We start from the raw sequence: 17,388 nt of genomic DNA, 5'->3' as shown, positions 1-17,388 counted from the left end.
AACAGTACGATAGATAGTACGCTACAAAACAGTGCCATAATTGTAGCCTAAGCAGTGCTAAAGTATTCTAAATATAAGTACTAGTTTTGTGGACTATGGCTACTATAAGAAATATTATGACGGCAAAGGATACTTAAACATAAGAATTAACCATTTGATTCATCATGTGTACGAGCATGATGTTTGATGCTCAATCCACGATGTCGCACATGAAATTCCATTTTCCAACATTTTTCTGGTGCTTAGACCTTATCCTCCCCTGCAAGTGTGTGGAATTTCTTTTTTTTTTAATTTCTTTTTATTATGAATAAAACATAAACAAACAAGGCAATAAAATCAGTGCAGCTAGATATGTGCTCTGGGAGGAGGGAACGTATGCTACAGTTAATACAGATTATCAGTGCAAGGGGGAAGGAGCCGGGGAAAATCGGAGTTATAGTACATTGCAGCCTAAACAACATTAGGAATGTCAGGTCAGGGGGAAAGAGGAACATCTGGAATATCAGCGAGGGGGGGTGTACATATATCCCCCCGGTAGGAATTCCATTGGCCCCAGAGTTTGCCCCACTTCTTTGGTCTGCCGCGTGCCACATACACCGTCTTCTCTCTAAACATACACCAGTCCATGTTCTCCTTCCATGCCAGGACCATAGGCGGTCTCTGGGAACCCCACAACTGCGCAATGTCTCTTTTGGCCACAATATTCCTGAGGGTCGCCCACTGAGTCTGCACCACATCATAATCAGTTGGTTCCCAAACATTCAACAGACAACGCCTGGCTTCAGGCAACAGCGCAACACCTGTGACCTCCTCCATCACAGCATGCACTCGATTCCAAAACACTACCACTTCCGGGCATTCCCAAATGATATGGAGGAAAGTACCAATTGAACCGCAGCCACGCTTACACAACCCATCCACAGAATAACCCATACGAATCAGGCGGGGGCCGGTCACAAAAACCCGATGCAGGATCTTAAGTTGTACGAGTCGGAGACGGGCCGGAATCGCGACCTCCTTAGGGGAGGATATCGCCGCTTGCGAGTCCTCGTCATCTAACTCTAGACCGTCACTGTTCCAGACCTCCCTGAGTCGGGCCAACAGGTCAACACGATCGTTAATCAATTTCTTATATATCAGAGAAATAGTGCTGTCGGGGACATATCCGTCAAGTACCCGATCTTCGAGCGGGGATGATTCCGGGATAACAGTACCTTCAGGAAAAACCAAACTCAAGGCGTGGCGAATCTGCACATAACGGAAGAATTCCTTATCACTCAGCTCATATTCTACCTTCAACTCCTCAAAAGTCTTAATCCTACCCTTGGCCCAGAGATCACCTACCCTGGAAATACCGATCATATCCCACTTCTCAAAACCTTTTGTCGTCCATAGGCTGCCCAATCTTTCAGACTCATAGGGCCTTATTTATGAAGGCCTTGCGCTGCCGGTGCGTCACTTTTAACATGGGAAAAAGTGACGCACCGGCGGCGCAAGGCCTTCATAAATAAGGCCCATAAAGCGGAGTCGCCCGGGTCAGTCGATCCTTCCATCCCATTGCCGCAGTCGCACAATGCCACACCCGCACCGCTATCTTAGTAGGTCCCGAAAGTTTCCCTCCATCCAATTTGGAATACAACGCCCTTTTAAAGTCTCCACCCGGTAGCAGCCACCTATCCATCTCTAATGCAGGATTTAACACAGGACCGTACATTCCATGGTTGATCGCTCCCAGCTGACAGGCCCAATAGTATCGCCTAATATCCGGAAGTGCGATACCGCCATCATACCAGGGAAGCGTCAGTTTGGCGAGGGCAATCCGCGAACGCCCATCCCATATCAACCGCCTCTGCAAACTCTCCACCTCCCGAAAATAGCTCGCTGGGATGACATCAAACGTGTTCTGTAGCGCGTGTAAAAACCGCGGAAAGGACATCATTTTAAAAAGAGCTGCGCGCCCGAGGGGGGACAATGGCAGTCTGCGCCAGGCCACAACGTCAGATTTTAACCGTTGGAGCGGAGGAAGCAGATTAAGATCGTAACGGACCTCGGGGTCTAACGTAATAAAGACCCCCAAATATTTGAATTTCACCTGCGTCACCTGTATGGGGCAACCACGCGGCAAAGAGGGAGTGTCGCCCGAAAGTACGTAGACACAAGACTTAGCCCAATTAATCACGAGGCCTGAGTTCCTTCCGAACGAGTTCAACACGTCAAACAATACAATCAACGAATTTCGAGGCGACGGGAGATACAACAAGATGTCATCTGCATAGAGTGATATTCGATCCTCAAATTCAGGGGTCCACTGAATACCCCTCATCGATGGCTCCCACCGCAGCCATGCAGCCAGGGGTTCCAAGGCGAGGGCAAAAAGAAGCGGGGACAACGGACACCCCTGCCGCGTGCCCCTCCCGAGAACCTAGGACAGAGAAACCCGACCATTCACCACAATCTGAGCCAACGGTTCCACATACAATAGTTTCACCCATCCTATGAAACCAGGACCAAAACCAAACTTTGCAAGGGCGGCCCAGAGATACGGCCATTCCACTGTATCACAGGCCATCGTAGCGTCCAAGGAAGCCAAGATGGCCGGTTCACGCAGTGACGCTGCTCTCGCAAGAACGCCATGCAAGCGCCGCAAGTTCAATGCTGTATTACGATGTGGAATGAAACCAGATTGATCCGGATGGATCAGGTCACTGATAACTGTCACCAAGCGGTTTGCCAGCAATTTTGCAAGGATCTTGGGCTCCGCATTTAGAAGCGAAATAGGCCTATAAGATGCACAGCGATCCCGCGGCTTCCCTTCCTTGTGAATCACCAGAATGGTCGCAAGTCGCTGATCACGGGGGAGGGAGCCGATGTCTCGCGATTCCAGGAACACATCACGAAGATACGGCGCCATTTTGTCAGGACGCTGCTTGTAAAGCTCGATGGGGAGACCATTAGGGCCCATAGCTTTTCCTGAACGGACAGAGCGAATAGCGAGTGCCACCTCGTCAACCGAAAGTGCTGCGTCCATCAGGTCCCTATCTGAATCCGACAAGCAAGGCAACGCAATATCTCGTAACAGCAGATGAGAATCTTCCTCTAGTCTATCGGAGACTGGGGAATACACATTTCGAAAATGTTCAGCAAAACATTCAACAATCTCAACAGGGTCAGTCACTCGCACTCCATCAGCTCTCTCAATCACAGGAACCACACGACTCGCCCTCTCCTTTCTGTCCAACCAAGCAATCAGTTTCCCAGCCTTGTCTCCCACATCATATAGCCGTCCCTGCTGCTCTCTACTCATGACTCTAGCAGCGTCCGTCACCAATGCCCTATAATCAAGTTGTTTGAGATTGAGGACATGGACCCTATCATGGGTGATACCCAATTCCAAATCCCCTTCCAAATCAGCTATTTCAGTCTCGAGGCGGACCACTGCCTCATTTTTGCTTTTTTTGGCACCAGCGATTAACGATAGCGCCTGCCCACGCGTGACCGTCTTGAAAGCCTCCCACAGTGAAACAGAAGAGAACACAGATCCCTGATTCTCGGCAAAATACAGATCCAGAGACGTGACCAATTCTGCCCGGGTTTTGGGATTGCGGAGATACCAAGGATTAATTGGGGCCACTCGACCCTCAGCCCCCGTCCTCGTGTCTATCGAAAGCCATAGTGGGGAGTGATCTGAAATACCCCGAGCCAGATGTATAACTTCCCTATCTGACGAGACCTGTGCTGCTGGTATCAAGACATAGTCAAGTCTAGAGAGACTACCATGAGCACCAGAGTGGAAGGTGTATTGCGCCTGTTCCAGATGCAGTAGCCTCCAACAGTCTACCAGTCCCAGCGTCTCCAGAAACCCACTCAGCCAAGACTGTGATCCCGTAAGGTCCCTGGGGGGTAGCGGTCCTCCCTGCCGTAGACGACAGAATTGAAATCTCCACCCATCACCAGAACGCCATCTGGAAGTCCCAAAACTACTCTCCCCAAATCAGCAAAAGTCGTAATCTGCAGACCAGGAGGGACGTATACAGAAAGCAGTGAAACAGTCTTCCCCTCCCACCTACCAATGAGAGCAGCATAGCGCCCCCTGTCATCGAGGACTATGTCATCTACCTTCAGGGGGAGGGAGTTCTTAACTAGAATACCCACCCCTCTAGAACCAGTAGTGAATCCGGAGTGTGCAGCAAGACGATATCCTCGCCGATTCATAGCATGGCATGTGTTTCCGATCAGATGTGTCTCTTGCAGTAACACTACATCAGGGGAGAGGCGTCTCAGTAATTGCAACACTACCCCATGTTTTATCCTATCCCCCAACCCGTTAACATTCCAACACAGTATCTTCAACCCCCCACACCCCATCCCAGAAGAGAATGCAGAACCCACCCCACAGCGAAAACAAAACCCAGATCCATAAGTAAAACAATACGTTGCCTTGAGAAAAAATGAAACATACCCAAACCCCCCACACACCCCGATAAACACCCGATGCAACCCCCCCACCCTGCACCCCTGCGTTAGACTCAAAAGCCACCCCAACTTGCAGTGTGCCTGTCGCCCTAACATTAACTAGTCTACAAAAAGAAACTCGGAGGAGGAAAGAGTCCCATTCCTCCCGCCACCCCTGGGTCTCCCACCATAAGTAACGTAAATGTATAAGTCATCGAACCACAGCTGCAAGTTATGTACAATGTCCGGAAACTAGGAACCACTGCTCATTCTTGCTCCAACGGGCCACCTTCAGCTCCTCCAGAATGTTCCGAGCGATCACGCTGTGTAGGCAATGTGTCAAGCCAGTCACTCACTCTATCAGGGCGGTCAAAGAAAAACGTCCGATCCTCGTATTCAACACGTAGCCGAGTTGGGAAGAGCATCGCGTATTTCATACCCATGTCCCTCAGTCGTCGCTTCACCCCCTGAAATTCCATCCTTTGCTTCTGAACGAACTGGGTGAAGTCTGGGTAGAAGCTCACCGTAGTGTTTTCGAACTTCGGGGGCCGCCCACCCGCGATGCCTGCAGGATAGCGTCTCTATCCCTGAAGTTGAGAATTTTGGCGATAATAGGCCGCGGAGGGGCACCCTGCTTCGGCTTCCCACCCGGCACTCGATGTACACGTTCCACCGCAAATAAGTTGCTCAGGCCTTTCGGGGCGAGATGATTTAGGATGAGGTCCTCCACAATGAGGTCTACAGTTGGTTCTTCCGATTTTTCAGGGACCCCAATAATACGTATATTATTGTGTCTGGCCCGACTTTCAAAATCCTCCAGCCGACGAGCAAAGAGATCATTGGAGGATCGTAGATTGCGAACCTCCGTCAGTAAATCGGACACATCAGTCGTAAGGCTGGAGGTCTTCAAATCTAGGGATTTGACCTTTTCGTTAGTCTTTGATAAGTCCACCCTGATCAAATTGACGTCGATTGCCACAGTGTCAAGCTTAAGGGCCAGAGCCTCGTATTGCTGGCCAATGGAGATCTTCATACTGGCAATGGCGCCCATGACGTCTTGTAGAGTCAAATCAGCTGACTCAGCTGAGCCGTCACCTGCCTCCACCAGAGTCCTACTCACACCACCGGGGGACCCTTTCAGATGGGTATAGCGATCCATAACATTCGATTGAATAGTACCCCCCGGGTGAATGGTCTTGGTCTTTCGCCTCTCGCCATCGGGTTTGCCCACCATAGTGGGTGTTGCGCCCCAGAGGGCCCTTTGAGACCGGGTAAAAATGGCTCCACACGATGCACCCAACGAGATTTACAAAAGCGAATTTCAGCAGGATATCACCACGACCATAAACACTCTGCCGTTGGCCTACGATAAAGTTGCGGGGCCCGGCTGCTCCCCGGGGCTAGAGCGGTCCTGAGATAGGAGGAGGCTGAGGGACCAAAAACGAAACCGGAAGTCAACTCCAAGGTGGTGAACAGAGCCCCGCAGGCCATTGTTGTTCAACTACTGCCTGGGCACCATAATGACTCGAGCCCGGGGTAGCTCCATGGAGCGGGCCACAAAAGTTCAGATTAACGTAGTTGCGGTTCCCGGAGTCCAAATCGATTTCTGAAAGCAGCTATTAGATCAGCTGGGTTGCGTCTTCAATAACCCGTCTTATTAATCAGGGTAAAGTTCAGGATAGATGCGGGAGGTGGCAAGGGTCCCGGGAGCCCTGTGCTCACGCGGCCATCTCGGATGCGCGCGAAGCTCCTTCTCTGTGTGGAATTTCTTGTTGTCATTTAGTCATACCTCAATGAAAAACCACACAGACCGGGGGAAGAGGGTTAGGGTTTTTGAAGATTGGATGGGAATGTGGTTTTTTGGGAAAGGTTTTGTGGAGAGAAGAAAAAAAAACTGCATGGATAAACAACAAATGAAGAGAAATAAATGTTTGGATTCAAAGATAACCATAAATCTTTTAAGGGACATAAAGGTAGTGCACAACTGCATGCATGAAGTTGTTTGCTAAACGGATGGTTAGGTTACTGAAAAGTTGTACTTACTACATCTTATTAGTAAGTATGAGGAAACAATTTGACATTGACACTAGTACAGGGCTGCATTAATTACGCAATTTCACTTGCCTTTTTGCCCTCATAGAGAATAAACACTTATTATTAGTACATTAAGTTAGTTATAAAAATAGCAAAGAAACGTATGAAATAGCTGGAGAGGTGACTTTGAAGCAGAAAACAAAGAAACGCACATTCGTAGAAGTTCAAGTTTACAACAATAACATTTAAAAGATATGGAAAAGTTAAGAGAGAATACTGTAACTTTATGTTGTAGTTGTCCTGTTGAATTGGTGAAGTTGCATGCATCCAGCCATTCCTCTTATTCGCGATATACTCCTCCATTCCATCTTACGCTCCGTCTATCAATATTGGTGACCAGCCACACTGTCCACTGGCTGCCTAATGAGTAATTGCCTATTGCGTCTGAGTTCAGCGTTTGTTCCATGGCACTTGGTAAAAGCCGTCCTGTAATTTTTGATGGAAAAAACAGGAAGTGAACCAGTTAAAAAAATCTAAGGTACGCTGTGTAGTGCAAAAATAACACTTTCAGTTTTCAGAGCTGACATTATTATTATATACAATCATCACTTCAAAAGTGCGTTACCTGGTTCTCCTTTACAAGGATAGTAATAGTAACTATGGTTGAATTCTGCGGATCCACTATGGATTTCCTTAAAGAAAATTGCTAACAAAATTAGACATTCCCAGGAGTGCTCCCAGACCCCTGAACCCAGTTGGCAAAATGTAGAACACCCCCAAGTAGCCCCCTAAAAACATGCGATACTGCTACCAGGTTGAACCCTAACTTCAAAACGTCCCAAAACGGACTCTGCAGTAGGCCCAAACCCCCCTTTTCCACCGTGGATTTTCTTCAAAACACTTGCAATTAAAATTAGACATTCCCAGGAGTGCCCCTAGACCCCATAACCCAGACGCAAAACTGTAGAACCCCCCAAGTAGCCCCCCAAAAACATGGACTACTGCGACGGGGATGAGGCCTAGTTGAAAATCAAGCAGAAAGTGCACTTTGAAATAAGGCCCAAAAGACCTATTTTCCACCATGGATTTTCTTCAAAACACTTGCAATGAATATTAGACATTCCCAGGAGCGCTCCCAGACCCCTAAACCCAGTCGCAAAAATCTAGAACCCCCCCAAGTAGCCCTCCGCAGAAAAGCAATTTTGGTAAAAACAAAAGTCACCTCGGATTTTCTTCAAACCACTTGCAATCACAATTACACATTCCCAGGAATGCTCCCAGATCACTGAACCCAGTCGCAAAAATATAGAACTCCCCCAAGTAGCACCCAGAAAAAATGCGAAAGTGCTAACCCTAACTCTAAATCGTGCCAAAACGCACTCTGCAACTAGGCCCAAACCCCCCTTTTCCACCATGGATTTTCTTCAAAACACTTGCATTCAAAATAAGACATTACCAGTAGTGCTCCTAGACCCCTGAACCCATTCCCAGAAATCTAAAACACCCCCAAGTAGCCCCCTAAAAACATACAATACTGCTACCAGGTTGAACCCTAACTTTGATTTTCTTCAAACCACTGGCAATCAAAATTAGACTATCCCAGCAGTGCTCCCAGACCGCCAGACCCTTCCAAAAACCTAGAACCCACCCAAACAGCCCCCCAAAAACAAGCAAGTGAGCAAAAACGCAAAAACTTTTTCACCATGGATTTTATCCAAAACACTTGCATCCGATATTAGACCTTCCCAGCAATGCCCCCAGACCTCTCAACCCACCCGCAAAAAAGTAGAACACCCCCAAAGAGGCCAAAAGCAAAAATGGAAAATGTGACACTTAGAAAATGTTCGGCCTACCAGTCAACATCAGTCCAAACGTACTCTGCAGCTAGGCCCTAACTCCCCTTTCCCACCATGGATTTTCTTCAAACCACTGGCAAACAAAATTAGACTATCCCAGCAGTGCTCCCAGACCCCCCCCCCCCCAAAAACCTAGAACCCATCCAAACAGCCCCCCAAAAACAAGCAAGTGAGCAAAAATGCAAAACCTTTTTCACCATGGATTTTATCCAAAACACTTGCATCCGATATTAGACCTTCCCAGCAATGCCCCCAGACCCCTCAACCCACCCGCAAAAAAGTAGAACACCCCCAAACAGACCAAAAGCAAAAATGGAAAATGTGACACAGAACATTTTCGGCCTACCAGTCAACATCAGTCCAAACGCACTCTGCAGCTAGGCCCTAACTCCCCGTTCCCACAATGGATTTTCTTCAAACCACTGGCAATCAAAATTAGACTATCCCAGCAGTGCTCCCAGACCCCCAGACCCCCCCCAAAAAACCTAGAACCCACCCAAACAGCCCCCCAAAGACAAGCAAGTGAGGAAAAACGCAAAACCCTTTTTCACCATGGATTTTATCCAAAACACTTGCATCCGATATTAGACCTTTCCAGCAATGCCCCCAGACCCCTCAACCCACCCGCAAAAAAGTAGAACACCCCCAAAGAGGCCAAAAGCAAAAATGGAAAATGTGACACTTAGAAAAGTTTCGGCCTACCAGTAGGGTGACCAACCGTCCGTAAATTTCACGGACAGTCCGTAATTTTGCCCGTCTGTCCGTTGTCCGTGAAGGATTCTTTAACGGACGCCATTTGTCTGTCATTTTAGCCGGGCCCTGGTCGCCGCACCCTAAAGCCGGCACAGCTTGCCCCCACCTCCCTTCTTGACTCCCATGCAGTAGCAAAGCTCAGATACCCATCTGCATTGGAGAGGCACAGTGGGGAGGCACAGCGGGATGGCAGCCCTCACACCTCCAGCCCTTGATGAGCTGTTAAGCGGTGCTCGAAGGTGACTGGGAGGGAGGAGCTGCAGGTTCAGGAGCAGGGACATCCATTCAGATGCAAACAGCCCTGAATGCGTCACGTCTCTGCAATTTAGAGGGGCCTCACACATTCCATTTCTACCCAGGGCCCCAAACATCCTAGACTCTGCTCAGCCAGATTACACCGAGGCGGCACGTGGGTCTTTTCACAGAGCTTAATTACTGTCACTAAATTGTAAGCAAACCTCCGTTCTTTGAACATGCAGTCTTTAATGTAATACAATAAAGAAAAGGCACAATCGCACCCACACTGATTAACAAAGTATGGAGGACAATCAGTTCAATCAGTTCTCTTAGAGTATCTCCTGTAAGTACTGTACATCACAGTGGGGGATGGCATTTTGAACAGAGAGCCTCTTGTGCAGGAGGGGGCGAGGAGCCCAAGATGATACTAGAATACTGCATGCCCACCCCTGTGCCCACCCTGGTGGATCCTGTTCCTCCCCTCAGTGATGGCTCCTGTCCCTCCCCCCATGTGGTGGCTCAAGTCCACCCCCCGCCTGTGATGGCTCCTGTCCCCCCATGTTGTGGCTCCAGTCCACCCCCGCCTGTGATGGCTCTTGTCCCCCCCTGTGGTGGATCCTGTCTCTGCCCTGGGTGGCCTCTGTCCTAGTCCTGGAACGGCCCCTGCAGCGAGGGTGAAGTTCTTGATGGGCCTCTTCTCAAAAGGGCTCAGCTCAAAATTAATATGGAAAGGTGGGCGAGTAAGTAAGTGAAGGGATGGGTGGATGGCTGGATGAATTAGAGAAAGGGTAAATGGATGAAGGAAAGATTGAATAAATGGATAATGAGAGAGGATGGATGGATTGATGAGTGAGGGGAAGGATGGATGAGAGAAAATGTAAATAGCTGGATGTATGGGTGGAAGGGTAGCTGGATGATGGATGAGGGGAAAGATGGATGGATGAGGGGAAGGATGGGTGGATGAGGGGAAGGATGGATGAGGGGAAGGATGGGTGGATGAGGGGAAGGACGGATGGATGAATGAGGGGAAGGATGGATGGATGAGGGGCTGGATGGAGGGGAAGGATGGATGATGGATGAAGGGAAAGATGGATGAGGGTAAGGATGGATGGATGGATGAGGGGAAGGATGGGTGGATATGGGGAAGGGTGGATGAGGGGAAGGATGGGTGGATGAGGGGAAGGAAGGATGGATGGATGAGGGGATGGATGGAGGGGAAGGATGGATGATGGATGAGGGGAAAGATGGATGAGGGGAAGGATGGATGGATGGATGAGGGGAAGGATGGGTGGATGAGGGGAAGGATGGATGAGGGGAAGGATGGGTGGATGAGGGGAAGGAAGGATGGATGGATGAGGGGAAGGATGGATGGATGAGGGGATGGATGGAGGGGAAGGATGGATGATGGATGAGGGGAAGGATGGATGGATGGATGAGGGGAAGGATGGGTGGATGAGGGGAAGGATGGATGAGGGGAAGGATGGGTGGATGAGGGGAAGGATGGGTGGATGAGGGGAAGGAAGGATGGATGGATGAGGGGAAGGAAGGATGGATGGATGAGGGGAAGGAAGGATGGATGAGGGGATGGATGAGGGGATGGATGGAGGGGAAGGATGGATGGATGGATGAGTGGGTGAAAGGATGGATAGATGATGAGGGGAAGGATGGATGGAGGGGAAGGATGGATGGATGAGGGGAAGGATAAATGATGGATGAAAGGAAGGATGGATGAGGGGAAGGATGGATGGATGAGGGGAAGGAAGGATGGATGAGGGGAAGGATGGATGGATGAGGGGAAGGAAGGATGATGGATGAGGGGAAGGATGGATGGATGAGTGGGTGAAAGGATAGATGGATGATGAGGGGAAGGATGGATGGATGGATGGAGGGGAAGGATGGATGGATGGAGGAGATGGATGGATGAGGGGATGGATGGAGGGGAAGGATGGGTGGATGGATAGATGAGTGGGTGAAAGGATGGATGGATGATGAGGGGAAGGATGGATGGATGGAGGGGAAGGATGGATGGATGAAGGGAAAGATGGATGATGGGTTTAAGGAAGGATGGGTGAGGGGAAGGATGGATGGATGAGGGGAATGAAGGATGGATGGATGGATGGTGAGGGGAAGGATGGATGGATGATGAGGGGAAGGATGGATGGATGATGAGGGGAAGGATGGATGGATGATGAGGGGAAGGATGGATGGATGAGGGGAAGGATGGATGGATGGATGGATGATGAGGGGAAGGATGGATGGATGATGAGGGGAAGGATGGATGGATGATGAGGGGATGGATGGAGGGGAAGGATGGATGGGGGAAGGCTGGATGGATGAGGGGATGGATGGATGGATGAGGGGATGGATGGAGGGGAAGGATGGATGGATGAGGGGAAGGATGGATGGATGAGGGGAAGGATGGATGGATGAGGGGAAGGAAGGATGGATGGATGGATGATGAGGGGAAGGATGGATGGATGATGAGGGGAAGGATGGATGATGAGGGGAAGGATGGATGGATGGATGATGAGTGGGTGGGTGAAAGGATGGATGGATGGAGAGTGGGTGGGTGAAAGGGTGGATGGATGGATGAGTGCAAGGACGGATGAGGGGAAGGATAAATAGATGGGAAGAATGGAGGGATGAGGGGAAGGATGGATGATGGATGAAAGGAAGGATGGGTGAGGGGAAGGATGGATGGATGAGTGGAAGGATGGATGGATGAGGGGAAGGAAGGATGGATAGATGGATGATGAGGGGAAGGATGGATGGATGATGAGGGGAAGGATGGATGGATGATGAGGGGAATGATGGATGGATGGATGATGAGTGGGTGGGTGAAAGGATGGATGGATGGAGAATGGGTGGGTGAAAGGATGGATGGATGGATGAGGAGTGGGTGGGTGAAAGGATGGATGGATGGATGATGAGTGGGTGGGTGAAAGGATGGATGGATGGATGAGTGGATGGGTGGGTGGATGGTGGGTGGGTGAAAGGATGGATGAGTGGATGGGTGGGTGGATGGTGGGTGGATGGTTGGGTGGATGATGGGTGGGCGGGTGGGTGGATGAGTGAAATGATGGGTGGATTGATGGATTGATAAGTGCAAGGGTGAATAAATTGACGTATGAGTGAAAGGGTGGATGTAAGGATGGATGAGTGAGTGAAAGGGAGGGTAGATGGACAAAAGGATGAATAGATGTGTGAAGGAGTGGAATGATAGATGGATGAGTGATAGGGTCAATGGATGGATTCATGAGTGGATGAGTAGATGGATGGGTGGATGGATGGATGGAAGGAAGGTTGGCTAAGTGAAAAGGTCGATGGAGAGAGAAAGGGAGGATGGATGGATGACTAAAAGAGTGGATGGGTGGAAGGATTAGTAAGTGAAAGGATGGCTGGATTGGTGAAAGGGTAAATGGCTGGATGGATGAGTGAATGGATGGATGGGATGAAGAGTGGATGGATACGTGTACAGATGGATAGGATGAAAGGGTGGACGGATGGATAATGGATGGATGAGTGAAAGGATGGATGAAGGGATGGATGAGTGAAATATTAGATGGAAGGATACATGATGGATAGGCTTGCAAATGGTTGAATATGTTTAGAAATGGCTGGGCTTCCTTATATACTATTGTGCGACCTCTGAGGTGTCTGTAAAACTTACCTATTGTCCTGAAGTTTTGTCCTGAATTTTGACCTCCTGTTTTGAATTTGTGTCCTGAATTTTGCCCCTTTGTCCTGAATTTTTACACTCACTGTCCTGAATTTGCACCAATGCCAGTTGGTCACCCTACCTACCAGTCAACATCAGTCCAAACGCACTCCTAACTCCCCTTTCCCACCATGGATTTTCTTCAAACCACTGGCAATAAAAATTAGACTATCCCAGCAGTGCCCCAAGACCCCCGACCCACCCCCACAAATCTAGAACACCCCCAAACAGCCCCCAAAAAACATGCAATATTGGTATATTCAAAACATGGCAAATTGCGCTGTTCACAAAAAATTGCTGTTTTCAGCACTTTCCCTACTTCGATCCTCTTGAAACTTACCTGGACACTTGTTCCAGGGATTCCCAAGAATCTCAGCAAGGCAGAACAAAATCGAACCACTGCGCTCTTTGAAGAAGAAGAAGAAGAAGAAGAAGAAGAAGGTCTACGACTAGTTTTCACTTAGTTTTCACCCAAACACACGCGCCCGCAAAATAACAAAAAAGGCCCAAATTCTGCCAATTCTGGACCAAAGAACGCCAAACTCCCCTAAAACCTTGCCAACATCATTATGAAGGAGCCTGCATGGGACCCTGAGCCCTAGACTCAGCGGGAACCCTACCAACTTAAACCCAAAACCCCAAGTAAATCGCACTGAACCCTAAACCCTAGATATGCTTTGTCTGACTGTGTCAAAGAGCCTAGGTATGCTACATCAGGATGCTTCACTCAGTGGTGCCTGCCTTGACCGTCTGCATGGCCCTGCCACAAGCATGGGCCAAAAATCTGTTCTGCACAAGAATTTGCAAATTTTTCAGTAATTTCGCGAGATTCGCGAAAAACCGGAAAACAGCAAATTTCGCAAACATAACGGATGTTTGGCCCAAGCTTGAGGCAGTGCCATGCAGACGGTCAAGGCAGGCACCACTGAGTAAAGCAACCTGATGTAGAATAGCAAGGCTCTTTGTCAGACAGACAAAGCATATCTAATTGTATGCAGCAAGCCACATAGCCCCAATTTTACATGAACTGCTGTCTGAAGTGGACTCTGCCTGGCATAACAACAACAGTACACTGCCTCGCCCTCGACCACTACATACCACGAATAGACAGACATGTAGTTCTGCTGTAGTAGTTGTTGTAGACTGGTTTACCTATTTGCCACTCACGAATTGGCCATAGTTCTTCCGTAAACCAACGCTGATGATCCATCCATCCCAGTGAGTGACTGTAAAGATATATTATTTAATCAATCATCATGGTATATTGGCAAGTGAGTCCACTCGAAGGACATTTTGCATATTGTAAAATGCAACATAGTGGCCCCTGAATTTGAAGTACAATTTGAATTAAACAAGGTAAAAAAAAACAGAGTAGTTGACATGAGTTACAATTACTGTGTAAAAGATTAAATAATAACTAAGACAAGACTTATGATTCATTTCATGCACAAAAAACAAACAGCAATTGGTTTCATCAGAGCCAGACAGCCATTGCTGTCCACTGCATGCCATCTTTTCAATTATTCATTACCTGTTCTACTTTTTGTCTGCATCTTCTTCGGAAAGTGAGGGCCTACAGGGCAGCCTCTCCTGTCAATTTCAGAAGTAACTCTGTCAGCAATCAGCATGCATGTAGTCAGTCAGTAATTTCAGTCCCACTTGAGGGGACTCGCCTATGAAAACAAAGTTTCTTTATTCTTGGTAATCCATCTGCCTTGAGGGAAATGAATAGGTGGAGTCTGGAGGAGGAGGATAGAGGAGCATGATTGAGTTGTGAACTTGTGAACCTCCGGAATGCAGACTGCGGCACCTTCAAATCAATAAGGAAAATAAGATGAAGACAGTGCTGCTGATGGACTTGTTGTGAGAGTTTTGTTGTGGTAAAAGTTGCAAAACAAAGAAAGACACACAGGAATAAAAGTGAATAAGAGCTAGTCCTTAAACTCTATGAATTGAGACGGGAGTAGGTCAGCTAACAGAGAAGAACTTCCGTCACCTAAGTCGGTGTCCTCTTCTTCCTGCGTGCATTCACGTATTTTGTAATCTGGTGGTATGAAGTGCTGATTCATCTTGATCAGTGTTAATCTCTCCACATTTTTGGGGCGAGAGGCGGGTCCTTTTTGAAGTTACAATGGCACCAGCAGCACTGAAAACACGTTCAGAAGACACGCTTGCGAGTGGGCAAGACAAATAATTTAGAGCCAGGTTGGTGATCAGTGGCCATAGAGGCCTTTTCCTATACCAATACAGCAATGGGTTTTGATTAACAAAGACCTCTTTTGGGTCATCCAGATAGGCCTGCACCATCGACTCAAGGTTCTCCACGGTTGCTCCACTTTGCGTACCATCTGTGGCCTTTGAAGCACTGGAACGAGCAAACCCTTTATGAGTTAGCCAATCCGCTTCCGACAATATTATGGCTGGGCCTGGTGCAGGTGAGGATGATGATACGGTTGCTGCTGGTGTCGTTAACGGCTGTGAGGGAAAGTGACTCCCTTCGGCCACAGATTCAGAAGTGGAACTTGACGCCGGATGGCCTGCTGATTCAGTTGTACTTCTGCCGGCTCCTTGAATTTTCTGCCGCTCTTTTTCGAACCGAGTGGCTGACACAGCTAGCCAATGTTTGTACTTTGAAACATCTGATTCATCAAAAGGAATGAATTCTTTGCTGGCCACTGCCTTTTTGTATCATGAATCCAGAATAGTGGCACAAATGTAATGTTGTTCTGTGTGTATGGGTTTAAGCCTTTCATTGGCAACTAGGCGGCTTAATAACCTCTCCGCCAACTGATATGCGTCTTGCTGTTCAGCATCATCTTGGAACGTTGAAGACACCGCCTTCAGTTGATGCTCTAGCATGACCAACAATGGGATAGCTTTGCCCAAAGAACAGTCCTCCCTGCTGACTTACCGTGTGAAGACCTCAAAAGGATGAAGCATGTCAGGCTTGCAACTAGCTTCCATTCCTCCAACTCTAGCCTCATGTCTTTCATAGTAGAACTCAGTTTATAGACATAATCATTTATTACCCCCCACTGCTCAGACAGAAGCTCAAGCATGTAAAAGGTTGAGTTCCAACGTGTTGCCACCTCCTGGATGAGTCCTTTGACTGGCAGTCTACGTTCATGTTGAATGCTCCTCAGCTCCTTCCGGGCCTTAAAAGAATGGCTGAAATGTGTGCAGATTCTTCGACAGGTGGTCAGTAACTTGCTGACTGTGTTTTCTTTTTTCAAGAAATCTTGCACCACGATGGTAATACTGTGCGCCAAACACGGCACTCTGAAATAGCCACCTTGCTGCATGGCCTTAACTATATTACTGCCATTATCCGTGGAAACATAACCAACTATGCGATTTCTTGCATGCAGCCATTCAGAGACCTTTCTATCAAACTCGTCCAAAAGGTTATGCGCAGTATGAGTTTTCTCCATGGCAAACATGGCTAATGTTGCATGTTTCCGAGTAGCTTGAAAATCTGTGTCCGGGTCAACACCTGCATTTGTCTTGTCTCTAACCCCTGCAAAAGAGACCCAGTGTGCAGTGATGCACATGTAATCAAGGGCTTGGCAACTGGTCCACATGTCTGTTGTCAAGTGGATAGTGTGAACAGCACTCTTCTGCAAAGCTGCCCCAATCACCTCCAGCACATCTTGATGTAGTGCTGGAATCGCAACTCTGGCAAAATAGGACCGGATAGGAACCTTCCATTTAGGGCAGACTGTTGCCACAAATTCTAGAAAACCCACCCCTTCCACGAAAGAAAAAGGGAGAAGGTCCAGCGCTAGCATTTTAGCCAGCTTTGCGTTATACAGATGTACCGTTGGGTGGTTGCGTTCAAATGGCGCATCCGACCAAAACATGCTTCTAATGGTGGGCTGGACCGTTTTACGTGATGATGATGATGCAGACTTCTTCAAACCAGTTAGGCTCATTGATGTAGTTTTTCGCATTGGTGTCTCTCCCAGACTCTTAGTGTGCCTCATACTTGTTGCAGGGGTAGAGGGTGTGGGCGCTACCACTGCAGTGCTGCTGCCAGGGGTAATGGGTGTACCAGAAAAAATGTTGGTCGGTTCTTGACTTCCCCCCTGCACAATCAGCCCCTCGTCAGCATCAGATGCAATGGGAATGGATACATTTGGATCAGTTCTACTTTGGGCTTGCCGGATGTTCCTTAGGTGCGCATCCCACTGGATAGTGTGGTGTTTTTTGAGATGACCTTCTGGCCTCCGGTACCATAGTTGGTACCAAGCTTACCCCGACTAACTAATACTTTACAAATCCAACAAACGACCATGTTTTCCGCCTTTTGGCTAACAGTAAAGAAGTCCCAAACTGGGG

At 48.4% G+C, this 17,388-nt stretch overlaps 1 protein-coding gene across 2 annotated transcripts in view; it reads left to right on the top strand.

Annotated features, from left to right (window-relative positions):
• Positions 1-17,388, top strand: part of LOC144762824 (lebercilin-like) — a 2,038,162-nt gene that overhangs the window by 1,738,347 nt on the left and 282,427 nt on the right. The gene's annotated exons all lie outside the window — the stretch shown is intronic.

The sequence above is a fragment of the Lissotriton helveticus genome, chromosome 6 (assembly GCF_964261635.1).
Source record: "Lissotriton helveticus chromosome 6, aLisHel1.1, whole genome shotgun sequence".
NCBI lineage: Eukaryota > Metazoa > Chordata > Amphibia > Caudata > Salamandridae > Lissotriton > Lissotriton helveticus.
Note: the sequence above shows the minus strand (reverse complement) of the source record. Positions and strands in the feature narration are given on the sequence as shown.